Source organism: Vanellus vanellus, assembly GCF_965231255.1.
Source record: "Vanellus vanellus genome assembly, chromosome: 2".
Taxonomy (NCBI): Eukaryota; Metazoa; Chordata; class Aves; order Charadriiformes; family Charadriidae; genus Vanellus; species Vanellus vanellus.
Genome location: NC_138906.1, coordinates 119,383,473 through 119,407,517, shown reverse-complemented (window position 1 = coordinate 119,407,517; position 24,045 = coordinate 119,383,473). Strand labels below are relative to the sequence as shown.

At 42.5% G+C, this 24,045-nt stretch overlaps 1 long non-coding RNA gene across 1 annotated transcript; it reads right to left on the bottom strand.

Moving 5' to 3' along the window:
• Window positions 1–622: 622 nt before the first annotated feature.
• Window positions 623–16,609, bottom strand: LOC309668694. The gene is made up of 3 exons (XR_014268867.1): window positions 16,565–16,609; window positions 16,152–16,264; window positions 623–728 (listed from the first exon to the last, which is right to left on the bottom strand). It is a non-coding gene; the product is annotated as an uncharacterized lncRNA (long non-coding RNA).
• Between the last annotated feature and the right edge of the window lie 7,436 nt (window positions 16,610–24,045).

The following is a 24,045-nucleotide window of genomic DNA, read 5'->3' as shown; positions in this document are numbered from 1 at the left end:
AATGACCCCAGCAGAATGGAGAAGGAGCAGACGTGAACAACCCCATGCACAGGGCCCTTCACCAGCTTTTAAAAATCACCATTCAAATCCCCTCAGGCAGACAAGGAAATGGTACAGAGATCGCTCCCAGGGACCGGAGCAGGACAGCATCTGAGCTGCGCAGGAAGGAGCAGATCCTCACTGGTCTTAGAGAGGGTCCAGTGCTTGATTGCAGGGAACAGATGAGGATTTGGGCTTCTAAGAGGGCAAAAAAATTCTTTGTGGATGAAATAGCGTGCCTACCTCCTGGAGCAAGTTGGACACTGCTCTGACATCTCTTGAACAGAGGCCAACTCTGCTGGGCCACTGTGGACCCTGTTCTGCCCCCAGTGTGCTGAGACCCTGTGTTTGCTGCAGGGGAAGCGTGGGTCACCAAACCCAGAGCTGCAGACGTAGCTCAGATCTCAGGACTGGGACAGCTAAGGAAAAGCGTGGTGTCGGAGTGGGAGTCCTTCTGTGCTCTCCCAGCAGGAGCTTGGCCGCTTTGGACCTTCGCTGGTGGATATTTGGATGCTACAAAGAGCTACTGTCGCATGTTCTGAAAATTCATATTTGAGCCGAGAGCTATGTACCTGGGTCCTGAGGAGCTTCCCATGCCCTTGGCATGCAGAAAGTCTGCACTGGAGCTGTGGGTTCGTCCTAAGCCTCAAGCTGGAATGACCAAACCACTTTTCTTCCTTTTCTGCTCACTGGAGAAAAGAGAAAAATGCGTTTCAGACTCAGCATTTAGTGTTCAGGCAGCCCCTGACTTGTCATGGATTTAATTCAGGTACACCAATAGTCCACAGACTAAATTGCATCAAATATCTAGGACTACTGAGGAAAAGTAGCTGTCATTTTTTCACATTTTTATGCATGACAAAAATACAAAATTTCACAGAAAAAAATCACTTTGGTAAAGTTTTTTTACCCATTCTTTAGAATCATATAATCATAGGGTTGGAAGGGACCTCTGGAGATCATCTAGTCCACCCCCCCTGCCAGAGCAGGGCCACCTTAGAGCAGGTTGCACAGGAACGCGTCCAGGCAGGTTTTGAATGTCTCCAGAGATGGAGACTCCACCAGCTCCCTGGGCAGCCTGTTCCAGTGCTCTGCCACCCTCAAGGTAAAGAAGTTCCTCCTCATGTCATGGAACTTCCTATACTCAAGTTTGTGCCCGTTACCTCTTGTCCTGTCACTGGGCACCACCAAAAAGAGCCTGGCCCCATCCTCCTGGCACCCACCCTTTAAGTATTTATAAGCATAGATGAGGTCCCCCCTCAACCGTCTTTTTTCCAGACTAAAGAGACCCAATTCCCTCAGTCTTTCTTCATAAGAGAGGTGTTCCAGTCCCCTAATCATCTTGGTAGCCCTAGAGAAGAAGAAGTCACCATCCCACTCTACTCAGTGCTTGTCAGGCCACACCTGGAATACCATGGTCAGTTTTGGTCCCTGCTATGAAAACAAGCACCGGGATACAAAACAAGCAGGGACACAAACCCCTTTTAGGGGTAAAAGAAATTGTTCATTTTCATTTGTCAAGTTTTCCTTGTTGTTTTTCAATGTGACATAGTAATGGATTATGCAGGCTTCATCCCAAGCATGCAATAATTACTCTGTGGATGAAGGTTTTATAGTCAGGGCATTTAATTGGGAACTTTTCACACACACTCATTTTCAAATACATAAATAAATAATCTCAGAAGCAGCTAAACGCAGCAAGTACTAGTAGCTGAATTAAACTTGCATATTTCTGAATTTCACAGTCCCATTGCCTGAGGAAAGAGTAAGAATCATAGAATACCAGGTTGGAAGGGACCTAAAGGATCATCTGGTCCAACCTTTCTTGGAAAAAGCATGGTCTAGACAAGATGGCCCAGTACCGTGTCCAGCTGAATCTTAAAAGTGCCCAGTGTTGGGGAATACACCACTTCACTCGGGAGATTATTCCAATGGCTGATTGCTTGCAGTGTTAAAAATTTTCCTCTTGTGTCCAGTCGGAATCTCCCCAGGAGTAACTTGTACCCACTACCCCTTAGTCTTTTCCATGTAACACCTTCTTTGTAGCCACCCTTTAACTACTGAAACATGGTAATAAGATCTCCCCTAAACCTTTTTTTGTTGAGGCTGAACAAACCCAGTTGTTTCAGCCTTTCCTCATACAGCAGGCTTCCCAGTACTTTGATCATCTTTGTGGCCCTTCTCTGGACCTTCTCCAGCCTGTCCAATTCTTTTTTCATAGCAGGGACCAAAACTGACCATGGTATTCCAGGTGTGGCCTGACAAGCACTGAGTAGAGTGGGATGGTGACTTCTTTATCTCTGCTGGTGATGCCCTTGTTGATGCAACCCAACATCCTGTTGGCTTTCTTTGCTGCAGCAGCACACTGTTCACTCATATCGAGCTTGTTGTCCACCAGGACCCCCAGGTCTCTTTCCACAGAGCTGCTCCCCAGCTGGGTAGATCCCAACCGGTGCTGCACGCTTGGATGATGTTTTCCCAGGTGCAAGACTTTACACTTGTCCTTGTTGAACTTCATAAGGTTCTTGTTAGCCCACTCTTCCACCCTATCCAGGTGTTCCTGCAGGGTGGCTTTCCCTTCTGAAATGTCCACTTCCCCACTCAGTTTGGTTTCATCCTTTGGTAAGAGAGTGTGAGACATTATAAAGTGGCAGAAAAATACCGAATTGGTTGGAAAAGCTGCCTTTCCCCTTTTGGTGCTAGTGCTTGCTGTGACAGCACTCAGCAGAGCTTGGTTTGGTACCAGAATGGCACTAAAATATAATTGCTACAAAGGTGACCAGTCTGATACACGGACCCAAGTTGTGGGGACTTTTTTTCCCTGACCGTGAAAGAGAAGAGAAGCACTTAACAGAACCAAGCTGAAATGAAGAGGGCAGGTCCATGGTCCAGGCCAGATTGGAAGAAAGGATGAGGTCTCTGTTGTGTGAGATCCATTTTGCCCCCTTTTTTATTCACTTATTACCACCTACATGATGACTAGTTAAACCCTCATGGTGATAACTACAGCATAGATTTTTTCTGGCAGCTGAAGCAAAACTTCATTGATTTGACAGCATCTCAGATAAATCACATACAGATCTAGAATGCAAGATTTCCCTGGCAAAAAACACAATTTGAAGGGAATTCAGACAACTCCATCAATAGCGACCAATACAGCTGAATATCAAGAGGGAACGTATAAAGGAGTAAAAAACTTTTTTGGGGGTCAGAAAATTGTCTGTAAGAAACACGTGATAAATGTAGATTACAAAATGCCTCTAAATTTGACTGTGCGTGGAAGTTGGCTGAAACAGCAAATTGGACCAGTTTTGATATTTTAAAATTTTATTTCAGCAACAAATATTTGCTTTTTCAAAAGGAAGAAAGGGAATAGCACAAGATTGCTCATAGAAATTTGGAAAACAATTTGAAAATAAGTCCTGGTGGTGTCAATATGGACTTTTGTAAGTTTTGTATGATACTGTGCCAGGCCCAGCCAAGAAGACTCGTTTTAGGCACAGTGAAATGGAGAATAGAAGATAGCTCCTACTTGGAAGAGCTTACTCTGACCAGCTGAGTTTGGGACTCATTTTTCTTTGCCATTTGCCTTCATGATGTCTATAATTGTATAAAACAGCTCCACTGTTACTATTATTATAGTAGTATCATAATTTACTATTTGATCTACAGCTCTTATTTCACTACTGCTCCAAGAAATGATGGTGAGGTGGAGAAGCAGGCTGAGTCTCTCACAAAGTGAGGTGCATGACTGGAAGCCAGAATCAGCTCCTGGGTCTGCTCCCGGGGCAGACAGTTTAAACAGGCTTTGTGTATGGAAATAAACAATAGTTTTAGAAAGCTGGGAGTGGATCATCAGCTCTCACCCATGGCTCTCTTGGACACTGCTGTCTGAAATACCCTTTCAGAAGCTCATCAAATGCCATCTTTCAGGCTGGTATGTATTTTTGTCCCCACTGTTAAAGGGCCGATCCACAATCTAGTTTTGCTAAAGTCCTTTTTTATGTTTAACTCCCTTCCAGCTTTTCTGAGCATAAGCAAGCCAAAATCTCCTAGTCTTTTCTATTGCGAAGAACTCCCCTAATCCTCACACCATCATAGCATCCCTTCACAGCACACTTTCCATGTTCAGTTCATCCTTCTTGAACTGGGGTGACCCAAACTGTATGCAACATTGCAGTTTAAAACCTTTTCACTATTTATAAGCGCCTATAAATAGCAGTTTACCCAACTTCTTATTCAATTAGGAACATAAGATGTGGTCCCAGCCCCCAAAGGCTCTCAAGCCACCTCTTGCACTAAAAACACACCCAAGAATATACGTCAAGACCATCAGTGAATAAACGATTGTAATACCCTCACTTCTGAGCCATGAGTTTGCATTTTGGTTAGGCTAATTACTCATTGAAAAGGGGATATGTGGGTTCATTTTTTGAGAATTAATCTACTTGGTGACAGTTCTAAACTGGTGATTACATTCCCTTGATCTGTTTTTAATTTAATGTGTGAACAAATTAGTCTCCATTCTAGTCTTCTGAAATTATCATGTTGGGTTATCTGTCAATATACGTATTGGGCAGTGTGTCTGTTCAACAGGTGTGCTGAACATGGAAAACAATTATTTCCTTATTTTTTCAGGATAATGTTAATTAGCCTTCATGACAAATTAAGACCTTCCCTACTTTTGTGGTCCCACACTGACACCTTCTCAAATGTGGTAATAACTTACAACTGATAAAAGAACCACCAGTCATCTAGTGGGTGGTCTCTAAGCTGGGAACCAGAAGACAAACTATTCTGGCTTTCTTGCTTGCCTACAATATGAATAATGATTCTTTTACCCTTATGTTTTTGTGGGTGTGCGTGTATTTTCTTCTTGCTTTGTCTCCTTGGATTTGAAGGTGATAGGGGTGTAGCAAACAGCATTAGCAAGTAATTTGGTACAACAGGTACGTAAAATTATCAGAACTGAGGACCTGAGAGCCACATTATTCATATTTTGGTTTATGTAGCACATTTTATTCTACACATTTTGTTCTAGTCTGATTTGAAGTACAAAAATCCCCTTAGCAGCCAGAACAGCTATGTTTCTGACCCAGCTTCACTCAAAAGCAATCCAGTTTGCTTTCTCCAAGACCATTGCAAAGCTGATTGTGGTAAGCAGAGGTGGTCAGGAGCCTTGCTTGACAGCTGCACTCCTGCTCTGTGCTAAAGCGCTGTCTCATTGTATCATATATTGCAAAATTTCTCAGTTTTCAAAAACCAAAGCAATATAAATAACCTGGAAAGATAGAGCAAATAGCAATACATGTACAGAAGAGAGGTAGGATAAAGATATGCTCCATATAATGAAAAAGCATTAGACCAAACCTATGCACAAAGCCAACCTTATCAACCAAATACATCCATTTGGCTATGTTTGCAATCTTGATAGAAAATGCTGGCATTCCTGAAATTATAGCTTTCTGAGCTCTCCACTTCATAATAATTAATTTTTTCTCCTTCATTGGAACACAAAAACAAATATTAAATACTAGGATCTGGCATAAGCTGCATTTTCCCCTTTTCAGTCAGCTGTAACAAGTTATTTTTTCTAAAAACATGCAGACTGGTCATTTTTATCATTTTCTAACAAATATTTTGTTATTTTAGATTGGTATTTTTCATAGGTAAATAATTTTGGATACATTGGGCAAAAAATTTGCATTTGTACATTGCAACTCCAAGAAACAGACAGTAATTTGGAAGACAGTTGCAAAAACTAGACCAGAAACAAGATCAGAGGTCTTCCGAGGTCTGCTCTCCAGCACCAAAGCCATCTGACCACAGCTGTTCCTGACTACCAAACCAGGGTTTGATCACTGGGAGTTAAAGATCGCAGTGATGCAAATTGCATCTCCTCCTTCCTTCATCAAATACAGTAGAAACTTCTTGATGTTTTGGAGTCAAGTAGGAGAAAGGTAAGCTGAAAAGTAGCTTATTCCATAGAATTAACTAAATTTACTTGAAATCTTTTGCTTTCCTTGCATTTGTTCACCTACGTGGTAACTTGTGAATCTATCTTATTAGGCATTTGCTTTTTGCCATTACGTGTGGAACGCTTTTTGACAGCCACTGTCGCACAGAGTAACGTTTGTATGTAGTAAATGGAGGCTTAGAAATTGCATATCATCCTGTACCCCGGAGAACTAAAAAATGATGATTCCTGATGCACACAGATGGCTTTTTATCTTCAGGGAAATACCAAGTAACTCTCTTTGCACCAGCCTCTGATGCTGTTAATGTTCATAATTACTATATGTTTTCATAACTGCATATTAAGTTTTTTTCTTCTTTATGAGCATTTTCATTAGCCTTTGTTTACTTCCTAAAATGAACCCAGGTTCATTTTAGTTCACCGCCACACTTTCGTAACTTTTCTTCACACTTGCAATTACCAACGAGTTGCTTTATTTTAAGCTAGGGCAAATGTTTGCTGAACGGCACCACCTCCCTGCGAAGCTAAAGGGGCCAGAGATCTGCAGGTTGTAAGCCAGGTCAGGCACCCAGCAGCAGGTAAAAGGTCCTGTATAATCAAGGCTGGGCGATGGGTACCCAAAGATTATATCTGCATGAAAGGTTGTTTGTTCTCAGAACATTTACCTCTTTGTGTTTAGACCGCTTTGTTTATAAAAAGAGTGAAAATAACCTCTCCTTGCTGAGGCACCTAGATGGAGGATGAATTTAGCTCATTTTCTTTGCACCATCAAGACATATCCGGTGGTATATCACATGTACTGTGCACACACCTTGTGAAAGCCTCAAGAGTAATGCAAACCCAGGAGCTTACATATGAAAGCAGCGCGAACATTCAGAAGGACAATGTTTCAGCCTATCAGTCTTGATAAAGGCCCAGACGGGTAAAAATGTCAGCTTTATGTGTGTTCCAGCCACTCTCAATCAATCTGCTTTTGTATGTAGGTTACTGAGTGTGTCTTCCCCAAAGCCTTGAAGGCTTTAAATCTTGTGCCCAGAGTGATGCCATTATTTTCATGATAAAATTGATCCAGGCAGACATCAACTTTCATTTTCATGGTATCAGACTGGTGGGATTGTACTTTTCAGCTGAACGGTTCTAGAAATTCACATTGCAGTGGTGATGTATTAAATTGATTCTCCTTTGCTTTATATATCGCTAACCCTGCACAGGAGGAGTGGGGTTTTTTTTTTCCTTTCTGCCCACATTTGGTATGATGTAACTGAATTGCTCAAAACTGGGGGAATTAAATAAACATTCCGTAAGGTCTTACAGTGAAGGCAATTAATGAATTATAATTCAACCATTGTATTATTAAATGCACTGAAAAGGATTCAAGAATGAGGGGAGGAAAATAACATTTTAAGGCCTGATATGTAACAAGCCTTCCCTGTTTTCTTGTCTTTTACCACATCTGGTTTTGTCCCTTTATTTTCTCTTGGAAGTTCTACCTCCATCCCTATCGCTTCTACTGCTGTCATGTACTTTTTATTTATAAGTCATCTCATAAATGTTTTTTGTCTCCTTCCCATGTTTTCCCACGTCTCTCAAAGCAGTCCTTATGAATTCCCACCTCTTGCGCATCCCAGGTAGACTTTGTCTGGCAGGTGGTAGTGTCCTTGGACTCTTCACCACCAGCAACTTGCCATACTCTCCTACAGTAGCAAGGCTCTGGGCAGCACAAAAGTGAACTACAGGACAAAAATCACTAAATGTCTTCACTGCTCAAAAGAAAATGAAAGAAAATCTGCAAGCAGGTAACAACCTCTATTCAAGGGAGCAGACACAGGGTGAAGTGCCTGTTGTCCAGTTGGGCAGTGGTTTTCGTAGCATGCAGGCTCCTTGTCAGTCAAGCAGCATGCTGGGGTGGGAAAGGCAGAAAGCTTTTCTCAACACTATCACACATTTCAAAACCCCTGGGGATTTTCAGTGAGTTTTGATTTATATCCATCTTCTTGTTAGACGTTGAAATAATCTTTTCTGTGACATACTCTGAACTAGAGGATTTTCCCCACAGATTTAAACCTTCACTGATCCATAGGGAGTTGGTCAATGAGTGGTATCTTATTGTCACCTGCAATTCCATTCTATTTTACCCAGATTCCTTCTCAGAAAATAACTGCAAAATTAAACACATTTTAAGGTTTTTAAACTTTTCTTGAGAATGTTATAGGCATAAACACATACCTCGCTATTTATAGGTTAGTGCCATACTATCTCTATGCATCCATGGTACCTAAAAGTAATATGTTTGTTACAGGGAGAATAGCATTCTCCTTAAATCCTTAAGGCATTGAAAACATTTCCAGGGGATGCCTTTTGGTTTCTCTAGAACCCTGCTGCTCCCACCTCTATCAAAATCTGCGACACTTCTCCCAAGGATTTGCTTCTGCAGAAACACAGGTGTTAATTCTCAGCAACTCTGCATGTCCAGCCCGCTGTGAAAATTACAGAAACTCAGAGCTGTTCTAATTTATTCTGTGCTTCCCACCACCTCCAAGGGAGCAGCTCACCAGCATTGTCCCACTTCTTCTCCCTGTTTCCTTCTCTGATGTCTCTTGGACTTTACAAGGGAGATAGAAGTCATAATGCTGCCTATCTACAAAAAGCAGGGAGTCCCTGAGTGCAACAGCGACATCCTACTGTGAAGATCCACTGTCACCAAAGCCCCTTAACTTAAGCAAGATAATACAAGGGTTCCCTAAAGTAGTAGAGTCTCAAGTCCATTTTCTTAATAGAAATAATTGTTCAAGTAGCTCATGGAAGTGGGAGAAAATGTTGATGTTCAATTATAAAAGGGTAAGATGGAAAATTACTTTCCTTACTGAGCAATGTTTTATCTATCCATGCAGACCTTTTATGCTTATCTGAACAGGGCAGGAAGATTAGACTGTTATATACACTTTCCATTTCACTAGCCTTGTACTGGAGTTTCACAGCTAAACTCCTCCAGTGTCAGTCCATAATTTAAATAACACTGGAACATCGCATCAGGCTTCCCTTCCCAGTACCACAGGATGCCTTAAACTCTAGATCCAAACCTGAACTGCCCCGAAGTTCTAAGAAGCTCAAATGTGGCCCCATTAGCGACTAAAAGTGGACTTTTTCTGATGTAACTAACTCCCTAAGTAGTGCCTACTTAAGTGCTAACACATAGAAATATTTGACTGGGAAGACATCACATTAGGTGTGCAAATATCTTTAACTATCATACTTGAAGTAAGTCCATCGATATTTGGGGCTTTTCAGGCCATTCTGGATTAATATTGTTCAAATTAAGGATTTGGCTAATTTTTTGGTAGGAATATTCTGATTAGTCATATACCAGTCCCTACTCTATGCTCATGGCTTCAACACTCACACCCTTCCCATCCTCTAGCCTCTCTACATTCATTTCACCTCTAAACTATGAATCTTCTTTCTCCTAGTCCTTTCTTTCATCTGGGTTTTGTTCAAAATTCTCTCACCTTTCCTTTTTCTTGTCTTTCTTAACCTATTAAAAAATAAATCTAGCTAACATGACATTTACTACTACCATGACATATAGAATCATGGTGGATCACATCCCTTCCCAATACTGTATCTGGATTGTTTTTATAGATTTATGGCACAGACTATATTCCACTGTCTGTGCTGTATAGCACAACATGGTCTGATTTTTCAGTTGGTCTTTATGAATTATGGATAATTATTACTCGTGATTAACAATATTAAAATTTCTAGACCATCCCTTCTCACTAAGATCTTGATCCAAAGGCCACTGAAGCTAGAGGAAGGACTCCTGCTGATGTGAATGGTCCTTACATTAGATCTGGGCACTGTGGTTGATATAGTTCAAAATGAGAACTTGGCACTTGGGAAGCCAATGCAAACTAAATCAAATCTTTTGAGGGTGAGTCATCGCTATGCTCAACTCTGCTCAGTGACATTTAATAATAGTGTTACAGATTTCCCAAAGTAGCCTTTTATATCTGCATAAAAATCTAAAGAAACAAATACTGGATCAGCTTGTTGTATAACGAAGAGGGTAGAATTGTGCAGCTTTTACCACTGTGATTCTTTTATCTCCTTTCAATTTAACATTCAGAGTTGGTGCTTTTGAAATAGAAAGCAGTTTTCTTAAGGGACAACAACACTGCAGGGCTTGGAATTGTACAACTGAATAAGAATATTGAGAAGGCTGCATACATCTCCAGTCAAACACTTCCAAGTAACCATCATCAGTAACTGAACATAGTCCCCCAGCCCATCTTGATGTGAATATGGTTCTCAGAAAGTACTGGCTCTTGCAGCACTGTTGTAATAAAAATATTTATTTATAGACTTTTAATAGTTTCTCTGCCACAGTTGCAAATTGTGACTTCATTCTCATGCCCTGCGAGGGCATTATTTGCTTATGGAGGAAGTACAGAAATACGAGGGAAAACAACCCATTAAAAAAAAAAAAAAAAGAAGAAAAAAAAAAAGCCTATTTGATTTCATCACTTGGTATGCACTACTTCATGGCTTTCCAAAGGATGATGTAAAGCATCAAACCACAGTTGTCCAATATATCCTGCAAGTTCTGGGATTTCAGATGGGCTGGTAGATACTAACTTCTCCTAGGACTATGACATGCTGCTGGAAGAGAAGTGATGCTGAGTTCCTGAGGGTGAGCTCCAGCGCGAGATGGAATCTATTTTGAAGAAGTCAGTGAGCGCACAGATAAGTGGCATTCGGTTCACTTAGTAGGGTTTCTTGGTGGCTACCAAGCATGATGAAACCTCCAGCTCACAAACCGACTAGGCTTTCAGTTGATGGAAGGTGGATGTCTTTTCTGGTTTTATAAGGTAGCACATGATGATTCCCCAAGGCTCTCCGTGATATCCCTGTCTCCACTCCACCACAGTGAATGGGAGTCTTGTTAGGAGCAGGATGAGGATGGGACCTTTTAAGTTTTTTCTGTTTTGCCTTTGCATCTGCATAGGCACATCTTTCCTCCCTTTCTACTTCTTCTGTATGCATTTTATTTATTATCCTTCTTGTCTTCATTTTAATGAATTATTTTTATTTGAATTCTATTTTTCAGTTGCTTATCACCCCAAATGCCTCTCTAGGAGAGTGGGGCATACTGTGCCCTTTATAAATTAAGTATTAATTACATGATTAGTTATTATTATGTTCAGTTCCCTAGAAGGTTTTATACAAAGACAGTTAAAATGCATATATTCTCTAAGGTACGACTGTAGAGAGATTGTGGACTTCACGCTTATACAAAGCTATTGATTTCTCTCATGTACTCTAGTCTATAATACTATGTTCTGTTCCAAATAGACACTAGTTTAATATGGTCTTCCTCTTTCTGATCAAGTTTTGTATAAAAAATTATGGAAAGGAAAAAAAGAAAGCTGCATAATTTCTCATGCATAGACAGGAATTTGTTTCCTGAAAAAAAAACCCACCTGTTCCCTTGGGAAGCAGGGAAATTATACTTAACCTTTGTTTTCATTACTTGCTCTATACTGCCATTTTGCTTCCACCCAATGCAATGATGACATTAATGAACCTCGCAGGCAGTGAAAGGATTTGCATTCATAGGTGAACTCGTAAGAACCCTTGCAGGTATTTTTAAGCAAGTCTGCTTTGCCTGTCATTGCCACCTCAACAACAGCCTTGGGCCGTGGGGAGTTTACGCTCTGTAATTTGTTTCTGAGGTGCTTATGAACCTTTTTGGATTTTTGTGCTTCCCGCTATTTATCCAGTTCTCCTTCAGAAGCTGAAGAACAGCACCTACATGTTGGAGGGTGAGTACAGCCCTCCCCAGGCTCAGGAGCACCCTGCAATCACCCCACCACGGGGGCTTCACAGCGTTCAAAGGGAGGAACCTGCCTCCAACCATTTCCTCCTCTTCAATAAAGCTAAGAAGGTGGTTATGAAAACCCCAAAAGAAAGAACTGAAATAAGGGCTATGGAAATCCAGGGTGACAGACTGGTGCAGATGGCATGGGCTGGGGACTCTTCCCCATGAGAGCAGCATGGCAACCCACGCTCCTGCAGATCACAGACATGGAGAATGGGGCTCCCTGCACCAGGGAGAGTTTCGCCACATCCTCATCCCATCTGACTCAAGCGCTGTTCTGTTCCTCCTCCTCCTGATCCTCATACAGTGGCAGTGAGGAGGGAAGATCTCAGTTAAAGGATCAATTTGAGAGAGCAATACACTCTCAGCAGTATCTAACCTTATCGAACCTTATTGTTTCTGGCATAACATACGTTCATCAACCATAATCAAAATAATATGAAACCACACAATATCCCTTCCCTGGGGAGAGGGATGTTCTGATTTGTAGATTAGAAATATTTTTTTTAAAGCCCAAAATTGTCATCAATCCCTCTAAAAATGATCTTGCCTGACAACATGCAAGTAGAGAAGTGTCTTCTCATGCAAGAGCATGGATGCCTTTGGCCTCACTGGCAATTAATCCTCTGCCCTGGAAGGAGAAATCCATCTGCTCATATGTCTGTCCTTTAAACCATTTGACACCGGTAAGCTTAGCTAAACAACCTCGGCACCATTAGTCAACTGGAGCCTGTGTGTGATTCTCGTATGCATTTTAGAAGCTATATTAAAACCTTCTGCTGCCTTTCCTGTGTCTGTGGCCACCGGGCAGGTAACAGAAAGGTGGACAAGCACATTGTAGTGAATGTTTACACTGTCATTTTCCTTTTTCTACCAGTTCTTTTTTAAAAACAATACCGTACAACCTTTGGTTGTGCAGTAACAGCCTTTGACTAAATTGGTCAATTTATTGCAAATCGTGTAACTAATCATCCTCAGTTATTTATATGTGTTTACATGCAAAATAATAAATTATCACATTAATAACTATGGTGTGATGAGGGCAATACCATCTCTCTGAGTTGTCCCAGCGGTCCAGGAGTCAGTACCTACCTCTGAACAGGTTCAGACTCCAGATTTTGTACAGAAGCTAGATATTGATACCAGAGCCATATATTTATGCTTTAAGACTATTTCTCTCTTGAATATCAGGTTGGAGAAAGAGGTTGTCTGTGCCTATGCCTGCACTATCACTGAGACAAGTTAGAAGCCAGGGAGACAAGGCTATTCTTTCATCCTAGCAGCAGGGCTAACCACTGCCAGGCATCAGCCAGTGCGGAAATGTGGTACGGCGGGTAAGTAAGAGCAACCCTCCATTAAACGATGAACTAGCACAATCCAGCTGTCACCACTGAGTTTGAAGTCCCATTAGAGAGACAGAAAAACACTGCTAGAGAGCAACCAAGTAAGTCATACTTTAGGTACTCAGTAGACCAAGTAACCGTCGCCTGGAGAAAACATCTTCAGCTGACCTACTTGTGCAACGGGAGCTGGAGTCTTGGTCTGGATGCCTCCAAGGAGCCAGAGCGAAAGCAAAACTTATTCCTTCCAAGCAGCTTTAACATGTGAACGTGAGTGCTGCTGGAGGGGGACGTCTTCAGTCCACAGGTCACTCCATCCAGCAGAGCCAGTGCAGGGATGGAGGGGTGGCAGGAGACAAAAGCACCCAGACTCCAAGGCCGAGTCAGCTGCCCTCACTTGCCTCCAGTGCCTAGATTTGAGGCACTCTCCCATTATGTGTCCTGCAGTACCTGTGAAGCACCATCACCAAACACATAGAGTATGTTGAACACAGTCACTGGAGGCAGAACGTGGCAGGAGTGGAAAGGCGTCGCAGACATTGCAATGAGGGAGGAGGGCCCACAGAGGATTGTGGCAATAACTGAGAGCAGCAATACTGCCCTTCTCTGGGGCTGAAGAGATCATCCTCAGTTCCCAGAGCTTGGCCCTGCTGGCCCCGAGCCAGCCCAGAACCCCTGCCCTGGCTCTGCCCCCCATGCTCAAGGGCTGCTGGTGAGCCACCCCACTGCAGTGCCACTCAGGTAGCTCATGCCACCACCTTGGTGGCACACCCAGGAACGGCCGCAGCCAACAGTAAGTAGCGGTTGTAAAGCAGGGATGTTCACGGGCTCAAACTTTAAGCTCTGTCCCTAAAATGAATTGGAAGCATCTGGCTGTTTTGCTGTCGGTGGGTAATGATGCAGCCCCGTCGCAAGCCCAGATGTGATTCTACATTCCTGCAGCTGTTCTGGTGGGAGTTTCAACACCCGAAACATCTGCTACTGGGAATCAGAGGCACGATACTTACATGATCTTTTAGGGCTGTTATTTTTGTATGTTTGCAATTTTGTTTTTTTCCATTCCTTTGGAAAATACATTTTGTTTATGTAACGTCATTTTCCCTTTGTCCAGCAGTGACCACTTCCCCAGTGAGAGGGGATCCCCAAGTAAATTTGTGCTACGCGTCTGCAGCACCAGGAGCCAAATGCAGCAGATTCAGGGTGTCACAAACGAGGTTTATGGGGGTTGACGCTGCAGAACATTATGGTCTGTCATGTAAATATATATGTAGGGAGCTGCTAAAACCAAGTCATTACTGTCTGCTGCATAAATATGTATTTAGACCATCTTAATAATACAGAAATGCCCATCTATCAGGTAATTACATATTCAGACTGAGGGAGAAAAGCCTGTTTTGACATCCAGTAGTTACTTACATCCATTAAAAAAAAAAATAATAGTCAAAGCAAAAGAGATGAGAAGACCATACCATCACTTTACAAGGACAAAAATGGGAAGGTGAGAGTGTGCAGGAGAAAACTCTGGGCTGTGGGGAGGTGGTAAAGCCTTATAATACCCAGACTGATCTACTGAATTTTGTAGGGGAAAAAACCACAGTCCGGCTGGGACCTCTAAATACCAGGATTAATCCTGAGTGAAAGTTCATGATTATATTACTCAAACCCATTAGAAGCAGATTTTCTAATGGAAATGCTGAATTTGCACTGTAACAGAAGCAGTCAATATTATAATTCCTTATTTCCTGTTACCATGGACAGTTAGTACACTAAAAAGAAACAGAGGACCTGGAAAATTTATACAAGAGACCACGTCATGCAATTTGTTACCACGCTGTTAATTACACTTTGGTTCCCACTGCGCGACTCAGCGCAGGCTCGCCAGCCCCCTGCATCTGGAAGCCATCCCCTGCCCTCCTGCTTCGGGCAGTTAATCCTACACCTTTTAGGCTCTGCAGAGGACACACTACCCTGCCAAGTCTTCTGCGTGATGCTCAACTCCCAAACACCCGTAAAGGTAATAATAATCATGTCTCTGGTCCCCGTGTTACTGTATAGAAATGAGGCACCGGGAGGTCACGGTGGTGGTCACAGGGCTGGTGGAATAAACTGGCAGGCAGCACCACACCCAGGAAAGAGGGGGGAAAACCAGAGAGGCAAAAGGAGAAGTTTGGGACATCAAGGACAAGGTGGTATGAGTGGCAAGGGAATGGGGGGAAAAGGCAAGGAATGAGAAGATGGGAAAGGTAGGTCAGAAAAGGCAGGAAGGCAGCCTGGAAAAACTGCCACCCTCAGAAAAGTTGCCTTATTCATGCACTACATGGTGGGGCTGCCTGGAGAAGAGCCGCTCCTGGACAGGGTAAGGGCTCCTGGGACAGACTGGGAAGCCCTGAATTATCCGCCCCAGCATAGGAAAGCAATGAGGTAATGGAGCTGAAGGGGGAGGCAGGGGAGTGGAGGGAAAGGCACATCAAAGAGATCAAGCAGAAATATCTTCTTTTGCAGTAGGGGAGGAAGCCCCCATTTAACTTTTCCATGTTTTCTTTGGATTGTTTTCAAGCGAGGCACCCTGGGTTGCGTGCTATGTCTCAGGTAAAGAAACTCCAGCAAAGCAAGCCCAGCTCCTTGCTTTGGCATCTCAGTTGGCAGTAATTTATATTGCTGTTCCTCCTTAATAAAATCCATCGTGCACTCCAAAAGAGTAACTAGGACACTTAGTTTTTATTCCACATGCATCTCATTTGTCTTCAGCAGGTTCTTCCATAATCTCATCATTATTGCAATCACCCTCTGAGGACAGCTGACTTGCATTAATCAGCTAGGCCTCTCATCCCTCACTAGATTCTTTACAGTTTTACTGTGCCCTTGGGCATCCTAACTTTACTTGAAAAATTAATAAACCTCCCCTCTCTTATCTTACCTTATTAATGTCTGTCTTTGTAACCCATTATCCCTGCATCTCTTCGGTGACCATTTGAGAATGTGGTTACCACCAAAGGATTGTGCCCTGGTGAGGCAGCACACAAGAGTGCCCTACATAATTGAAAAAAAAAAAAAAAAAAAAGAGGGGCGGGGGTGATGAGAGGAAGAAGGAAAAAGACCATTAAAACTTTCAAGTCCAACATCATTGTTTACAAGACAGAATAAAAATATGGGAATTGCTAAGAGCCCAATATAGACTATTAAGTCTCATCAAATAGTTCCTTCTTCCCTTATTCCTTTTTTCACGTAGGCAGCCCCTTGCCCTGCAGCCCCTCCATGCATACCCCAGCGCCCACCCGTCCCTTCCTGCTCCCCTTCCCTCTCAGGCACCCTATTAAACCTGACTCGTACCTTTTAGATGTTTTGAAATCCTGGTACATTAATCACTTGTGTTTGCACACACTTTATGTGGGTTGTTGGTCATGGTCTGTAGTTATACTGGCTGTCTCCCTTGCTTACTTAAAAGTACAATCCAATTGAAAATAAAGATTTTGCAGGTTTGCTCATTTCACACAGCGATAGCAGCTGGTAAGTGTCTTTTGCAATTCATCAGAGGCCTCCCAGACCACCTGCTCTTGGCATCCTGCAAACAGCTGGCTCTGTGTAAGTACCATAAGCTATTATCTTACTCAATAAATAATGAAATAAAGAAAGAAAGCAGGACAAAACCACGTCTTTGTAAATAACATACATTCATGACTAGCCACCTCTCCTGTTTCAGAGAAGAAAATCAAGTTAAGGTCCTTTGCTGGATTTAGCAGTACCTTATGACAGAAGATGGAGATAAATCAACACCAATACATTGGGCTCTGTATTTTCTTTCTTTCTTTTTGAAACCTGCTCTATTTCTGAGAAGGCCATAGGGAGCTTTTATGAAACTTCAGCTAATGTCACCAGATGTCCCACTATTGAGAGGTGACTCTCGGTCTTTGAAAGACTGCCCCACTTAGATTTTTTTGAAATGAACTCTTGTCCTCACTTTCTGGTCCCAAGAGCAGATACGAGGTCACTTTCTCCTCCCCAGTGCTCTGCTGCTTGTGAGGCTGCTGCCAGGTCTCCTCCGGGCTGGGGGAAGAGCTGCTGGCTCCTTGGGCCGGAGATGGGCTGGAGCTGAGATCAGAAGGGCCATGGGCCATGGGCCACCAGAGCTGGAGCATGAAACGCGTCCCTGTGACTGGGAAGGAACTTCAGAGTGAGAAGGAGGAAGATGATGGGGGAAACGATGCCAGAATGTTCCCTCTGAAGATGGCTAAAGGTTTTAATAGGAAAGTGCTGTATTTTGGGCACAAAGCCTGTATCTCATAAAGATTTTTATTTTTTAATCCGTGAATTCTATGAGGTGCATCTAACAGATTTCTTGCTCTGCAAACAAAGGCAATAAATAAAGGCAATCTGTTGCATGAATGATTTATATCAGCACAATTTAAATTTAGGGTCTGATTTATCTTATTTTTTTTTAAACGGCCTCCTGTTTTATGCTTGCCATAAACTGAGGGTGCGAGAGATGGCAGTTGGAGACCTGACTGCCTGAGAGGCAGAGAAAACCGGGAAGTCCAGTGTCTGCCACCGTTTGCAGGCACAGAGCCACTCTTTCTCCTGCAGAGGAAAGCCTTGCTCGGCGGGCTGTCTCATTCCCTTTAACGGCAGTCCTCTTTGTAGTAAGGTATTAACCACTGCGAGAGAGGATGCCTGACCCCAGCTCCTGTTATTGCAAGCGAGGACTGGGAGAGGAGTGTTTAAAAGCCAGCTTTTAACATCCTGTAAAAAAACCCCACTTGCGATGGTTTTCAGAACGACAGTTTTCTCCCTCTTGCCTTGCAACCACCGTATGGGATTTGCTACTGAAACTGCAGACTGAGGTATCGTTCCCTCTCCTTAAATCAGACGGAGCGGCTGACTCCCGAAGAAGGGTGGAAGGGAAGGAGCCCTCATTTGATCCCACCTGTGCCAGGCAGCACAGCCAAGCTGGCACTGGGATGTTTTAGTTTGCTCCTGTCATAGATCAGTGGCAAGTTAATACCTTTCTGACACGGCGTGTGGCCAGGAAGGGGGGAGGCAGGTACCCTGCCTCAGAGACACGTCTCTGATGGGGCCCTTAAAATCCTGTGATTGACAGGGCCATGCCATGGACTTCTAACGAAGCATTTAAATGCCCTGGTAGGTACAGCAAACATACATGACATCCCTGCAAGTTTTTCTGTTCTATTTCAACCTTCTTGCCCTTTCCAGTCTCCCTCTTTTCTCATTTCCAAGAGCAGGCAATTCCAGAGGCCACTTCACACGTAAACACGAGATGCAAACAAACCTGCCCGGCACTGTCCTCTCCTTTCGGTAGATGCTGGGGACAAACAGCCAGAAAGAAAAGCCTTAAGAATACCCTGGTGTGAACACCAGTGGCTGGTTTCCGAGAATGCTTTCCAGGACTGGCTTCCAAGCCTGCGACATGGCAGACCACCACCTCTTTGGGCCATTGCTATTCCAGCAGCAGGGCGGCCTGTTCAGGGAGCATGGCTGGCCAGAGGCCTTACAGAGGGAACCACTCACCCCAGCCTCTGCAGGCGGTGTTTATCTGATTAAATGGGAGCGAAGAAGCCATGGGCCTGGATGACCGTCGAGCACTTTGGCTGCTTCAATGAATCCCCCGAGGTCTCCGGAGAAAAATAGCAGAATGGGTGGCAGCATATCTGTGGGTGTCAATGGGATCTGCAGAGGGTGGAGAGAAAGATCTAAATTGGTCTCAGACACTGAATGTTTTGTGCCTTCTCTCTGGTGGCATTTGTATACTTTTGCCACTAAGGAGATGAATACTGCCCTACTGAACATTATGTGGTTTCTTGTGCTCGCACTAAACTGGAGCCTGAAGCAAAAGCCCAGACCTAAATGTTGCTCCATTCTGTGTATCACATTTTCTTTATGCCCTATATCTTGCAGCTTTTTCTCTTTTTGCCACTAAGCATTTTCTGAAACTTGTGGCTAGAAGCTATAGTTTTTATGATATTTTTAGTACACTGCATGGTTGTTTAAAGTGCACCTTATAAAACTTCAGTCTTCAGCCAGCTCCCTATAAACTGGTTCTGTTTTACATCAACAGGCTTCAAGCCTTCCTTGCCATTCCCCACCCTCCCCTTTTAATAACGAGGCAATCTATAGCAACAATTTCTCTTCATGTGCTGATGCAGCCTACTCAGAATTCAAGACAGGAGGCTTTTACTTTACTTTATTATTTCACCAAGTCTAAATCCTCCAGATACTATTTTCATTTTTAAGAGCAGCCTGGGTAAACACTGAAGATGGAATTAAGAATTTTGCTCTTGACAGAAAGAAGCTGGAATAAAATGAACATGGGGCATAGCATAACGTAGCCAGGAACCCAAAAAAATTAGCTAGGAAAAAAAAAAGCTAGCAATTCATTATGAGCACAGGCTTGTTCTATCATAACTCAGGCTCCAAACGCCCTGAAACACATGGGTAGTTCAGATCTCATTTCTGGTGTGGCCAAATCTGTGGTCGAAGTGGTCTTTCGATATTAATTCATTTTGAAGTATTTGCCTTTGCAGCCAGCAGCTTGTGTTTTTCTATAAAAAGCAATGATTGGCAAAGCTTAAATGGTATAAGCTTTGGTTTACATCTATCCTTCAACGGCAGGGATATTTCTTTGAGAGTTAAGTGAACTACCACAAGATCTGCAAAACTGGGTTAGAAACACCACGTTTTTTCTGGTGATATTGACTGCTTCTTTTCCATCAGGACAGAACTATACAAGGATCCTCTCCTGTGTGATACTGATGTCTCTAATTAATATATTACAATACTTCTATTGGAGACTGCCTAGAACACCCAGCCAAGGCCAGAACATCAGTGTAGCAGGCACATAGTATATATATGTAATAAGAATCTTAATGCTAGTAAAAAATAGCCGTCAGTGAGTCCCATTCACCACTTTTGCACCAACCTCAGTGGGGCTTCTTTTCTGTTTGGATGGGGGGGGCACATACTTGTGAAAGTGGAACCTCATTAGACTAAGGATGCCAAAAAGGAAGTATTTTTACTTTCTCTGTCATAGTTATTGTTATTATTTTGCTTCAGTGTTATTTTACCTGAGGGAATGGAGTATCAAATTCTCACTTGTGGAAGTTCTTCCCAGTCTCTTCTGAATATCGTATTCCACTCCAGCGCTTGAGCGCTTGCTTCCCTTTCTCCAAGCATTGTCATGCACAAGGCAACATGTTTTTCAAGCTGCCTGCAACTGTCGTTGAAACTCCCATACTTTAGTTAAAACCTAAAAGTAAATGGAGGATATGGAGTATCAATGGGAGGTAGCACTCAAGCTGATGGTGCAGCACTGTTAATTACACAATACTTTTATTGAGCAATTCAGTGGTAATTCTTACTGCTATTCCTCCTTAATACGATCCATTGTGCACCATAAAATAGTAACTAGGACACAGTTTGTATTCCACATGCATCTCATATCTCTTTAGCAGGTTCTTCCATATCCATAATCTCATCATTATTACTATTACCCTCAGAAGACAGTTGACTTGCATTAATCAGACAGGCTGCCATTCCCTTGCCAGATTTTCTGCAGTTTTATTGTGCTTTTGGACATTTTAATTAACTTGAAAAATTAATTAAAAATCTTACCTTATTAATATCTCCTACCTTCCCCCTACTCAGTAATCTGTTATCACTGTTTATCATCACTGACCATTCAATTCCAGAATGGTCTTGTAATGGGAGAGCACACCAGAAGGCCCAGGTAATGCTAAAATGATAAGGTGACTCTGAGACCTTTTAAAACGCTCAATTTGGTCTTTTGCTTAAAGAATACATGACTGTCGGAGAAGTAAAACCAAACTGCTACAGCTCATTAAAGACTATTCCAATTCCTTTCCACTCACAATTCAGCTTAAATGCTCAGATCTTTCTTCTGTTCTTATACAGTTGGTTGGAGATTGCCAGAGAATGGACTGAATGAAATGAAGGCCAAGTCATTTAAAGATGCCATGACACATCCCTGAAACTTGGTCAAGAATCACATTAGTTGGAGTTTTACAATCTTCCTTATGAAAAAAAAAAAAAGAAAATTAAACAGGAAGCTATAGAAATAAATAAGAAGTCCATAGAAATTACTCTTAAAACATATGCAGTTTAATAGAGCAAAAAAGCCTGTCTACCAGTATTTTAAAAACAAGCTACAGAACTTGGTAAAGAACGGTTGCCCCAACAAGAAATTCTTTAAGGTGGTTTTAAATTCTCAAGAGGTTGCAATATTTTGGACAAAAAAACCCACAGTGCTCAGCGGAAAGGGTATTTTTCATGAATTTTTTGTCATTTCTGTTGTGCTTCTCTCAATTGCTCAGCACTGTTAATATGATTAAATCATGATTGCACTAGCATGAGCAGTTTCACTGGAACCAGCTCAACTAACAGCAGAGTGCACCATGCCACAACGGTACACAGGCTTGTCCTCAACATTTCTGTTCGAGGTGCCAGCTGGGATCTCACCTCTCTTCTCCAGCTCATGCAAAGTGTGATGCCTGGACTGAAAGGTTTGAAAACAAAACAGCAGATTTTTGATTCAGTGCACACCATTATTTTGAATTGTATACTTTTAGTGACCATCCAACGATATGTCACTGGAGCTGCTACCTTTTACCTCAGCCAATGTATTATCTTCGTCTTTTGTTAAGAAGGGCCAAAAGACACCTAAGCCAATTTCTCAGGTTTTGGGAATGGGAGTCCTCAAGCTGCTGAAGTGATAGATGATCACCCTCCTTGCAAGAGCTCATCTCCCTTTTCCCTGGGAAGGAAAGAGACAGCACCTGTTACTGTAGTCATCCACATAGGGTTCCCATAGGGAAAATAAGAAATAAACCCAGCTTCCTACAGACATTGCTTGTGATGCTGAACTTCTTTTAGAAAAAAATGGGACCTGCTGGAAGCCTGGTGAGATTCAAGCTTTACTCTTCTAACAGTAAGGAAAGCTTGTCCCATGGTAAAGGCACTTGGCTCATGGCTTAGGAGACGTGGGTTAAATCCCATCTATGGACATCCTGTGTGCGCAAATAATTTAGACATTGCCTGTCTCTGGCCCTCACCTGTAATCAGAGTCATGTAAGCAGCTATAACTAACACTACTGCTCAATGGAGAGAGCCAATAGCAGGAGAAAATCAAATTGATTATTGATAATTAAAAAAGAAAAAAAAAGTTAAAAGTTCCCAGCAGATAAAATACAAATATACAAAGCAAGCACAGCACACTTGCAGCTCCTCCCAAACAGGACAATTCCAAGAGCTCTCCATAAAGGAGGATGATCCAAGAAAGAGATACCTAAACTGCCTGTGGTTTTAGTCTTTCCAAGAACAAAGAAATTGTTTTTTAATTGATGTCAGAGTTTCACGCACAACGGCCTTCACCCACTTTTCATCCAAGTAAATACCTGGATTGCCAGAAGACAAAGAAAAAGGAGTGACCAATATAGCTTAATTCCTAGCAAAAAGCACTTTGAGGTAGTTTAAAGCTGCACATCCTATCACAGCCAGGAGAGAAGCTTCTGAATTATTTAGTAACCTCAGGCCTTTCAAAAGGAGAAGAAACTCATTGCCCGGTTCCATGGGACTTAGATGAAGTTGTGTGGGTAGGAGTATTAGATATTTATTCACCATGGACTTTGATAAATAATTTACCAGTTCAACTTCGTCTAACAAGATTGCTGAATGGTGAAATCTCTGCAGTAAGCAAATAGAAATGTTTCCTCTGTCGACTGCACAGGTGAGGTCCCAAACTCATCAAAAGAAATCCAGGCTGCATTTTGTAAAAATCAGCCAGGTGGTCAGAAAGCTTCATGGCAGTGGACAAAAGTATTCTGCTTCATAATTATCATTAGGGACCCGGTTTTAACTGGTTCATGGTAAATTCAGAGGTTTATTAATATAAGCCTGGACTACTGGATCAGAGGAGCCCTCTGCCCACTACCACAACGCTTTTCACACAGAGGTGTCAAAGATGAGGAAAGTGTCTTGTTCTTACAGTGAACAAGTGAAAAGCGTACGAATCCTTCTGCTCAAAACCCAGACAGAGCACTTTCAGCCATGCGTACGGAAGGGGAGTTCTCCACTAACACTGCTAAATGCACAGAAGTAGAATTTATGCGCATTCCTAAATAGTGTATCTTTCTCATTCTTTTTAAATAGATGGCCCAGAGGCCTTCTTTAACCCCCCTGTCCCGCTCTTCTTTTGAACTAACCCCATTTATACTCTTGCAGTTGCATGTGCACATTGTAAGCAATAGTGACATCAAGTGGTCTAGCTTAGCTGATCGCTAGCATTTTTGTTTCCTCGCTCATCCCGAGGGCAGATATCGATCGTCATCAATCCTTTGTGTAAACAGATCTGAAATAAATCCAGTATCAGACATTTATCCTGTTGAGGGTATTGCTCATCAGCTTGATTTAAGTTATGTTTATATGTGAGTATAGTATGATTTACAAGAGACCTTCCAACTTCTCACTGTATGGTAGTTTAAAAGTTCTCAATCAGAAATATACCTGTATAATCCTGACAGTAAGAAGATTAAGAGCCACCTTCTCCCGTCTGATCTATAGCACAGGAGACCAATGCAGCAGAAATGAGTATTATTTATTGTTTGTATTTCTTGAGTGCCTGGTATCCACAAGCAGAGATCGGGGCTCTGTTGTGCCAGACACTGCAAACACATGAGGAAAAATGTTCCCAGCACCAAGAGACCTTGTAGTTTCCCCATTGAGAAATGAAAAAGGCAGAAGCAGTCAGCAGATGGGAAAGCACAAAACTATGAAGAGACAAAAGC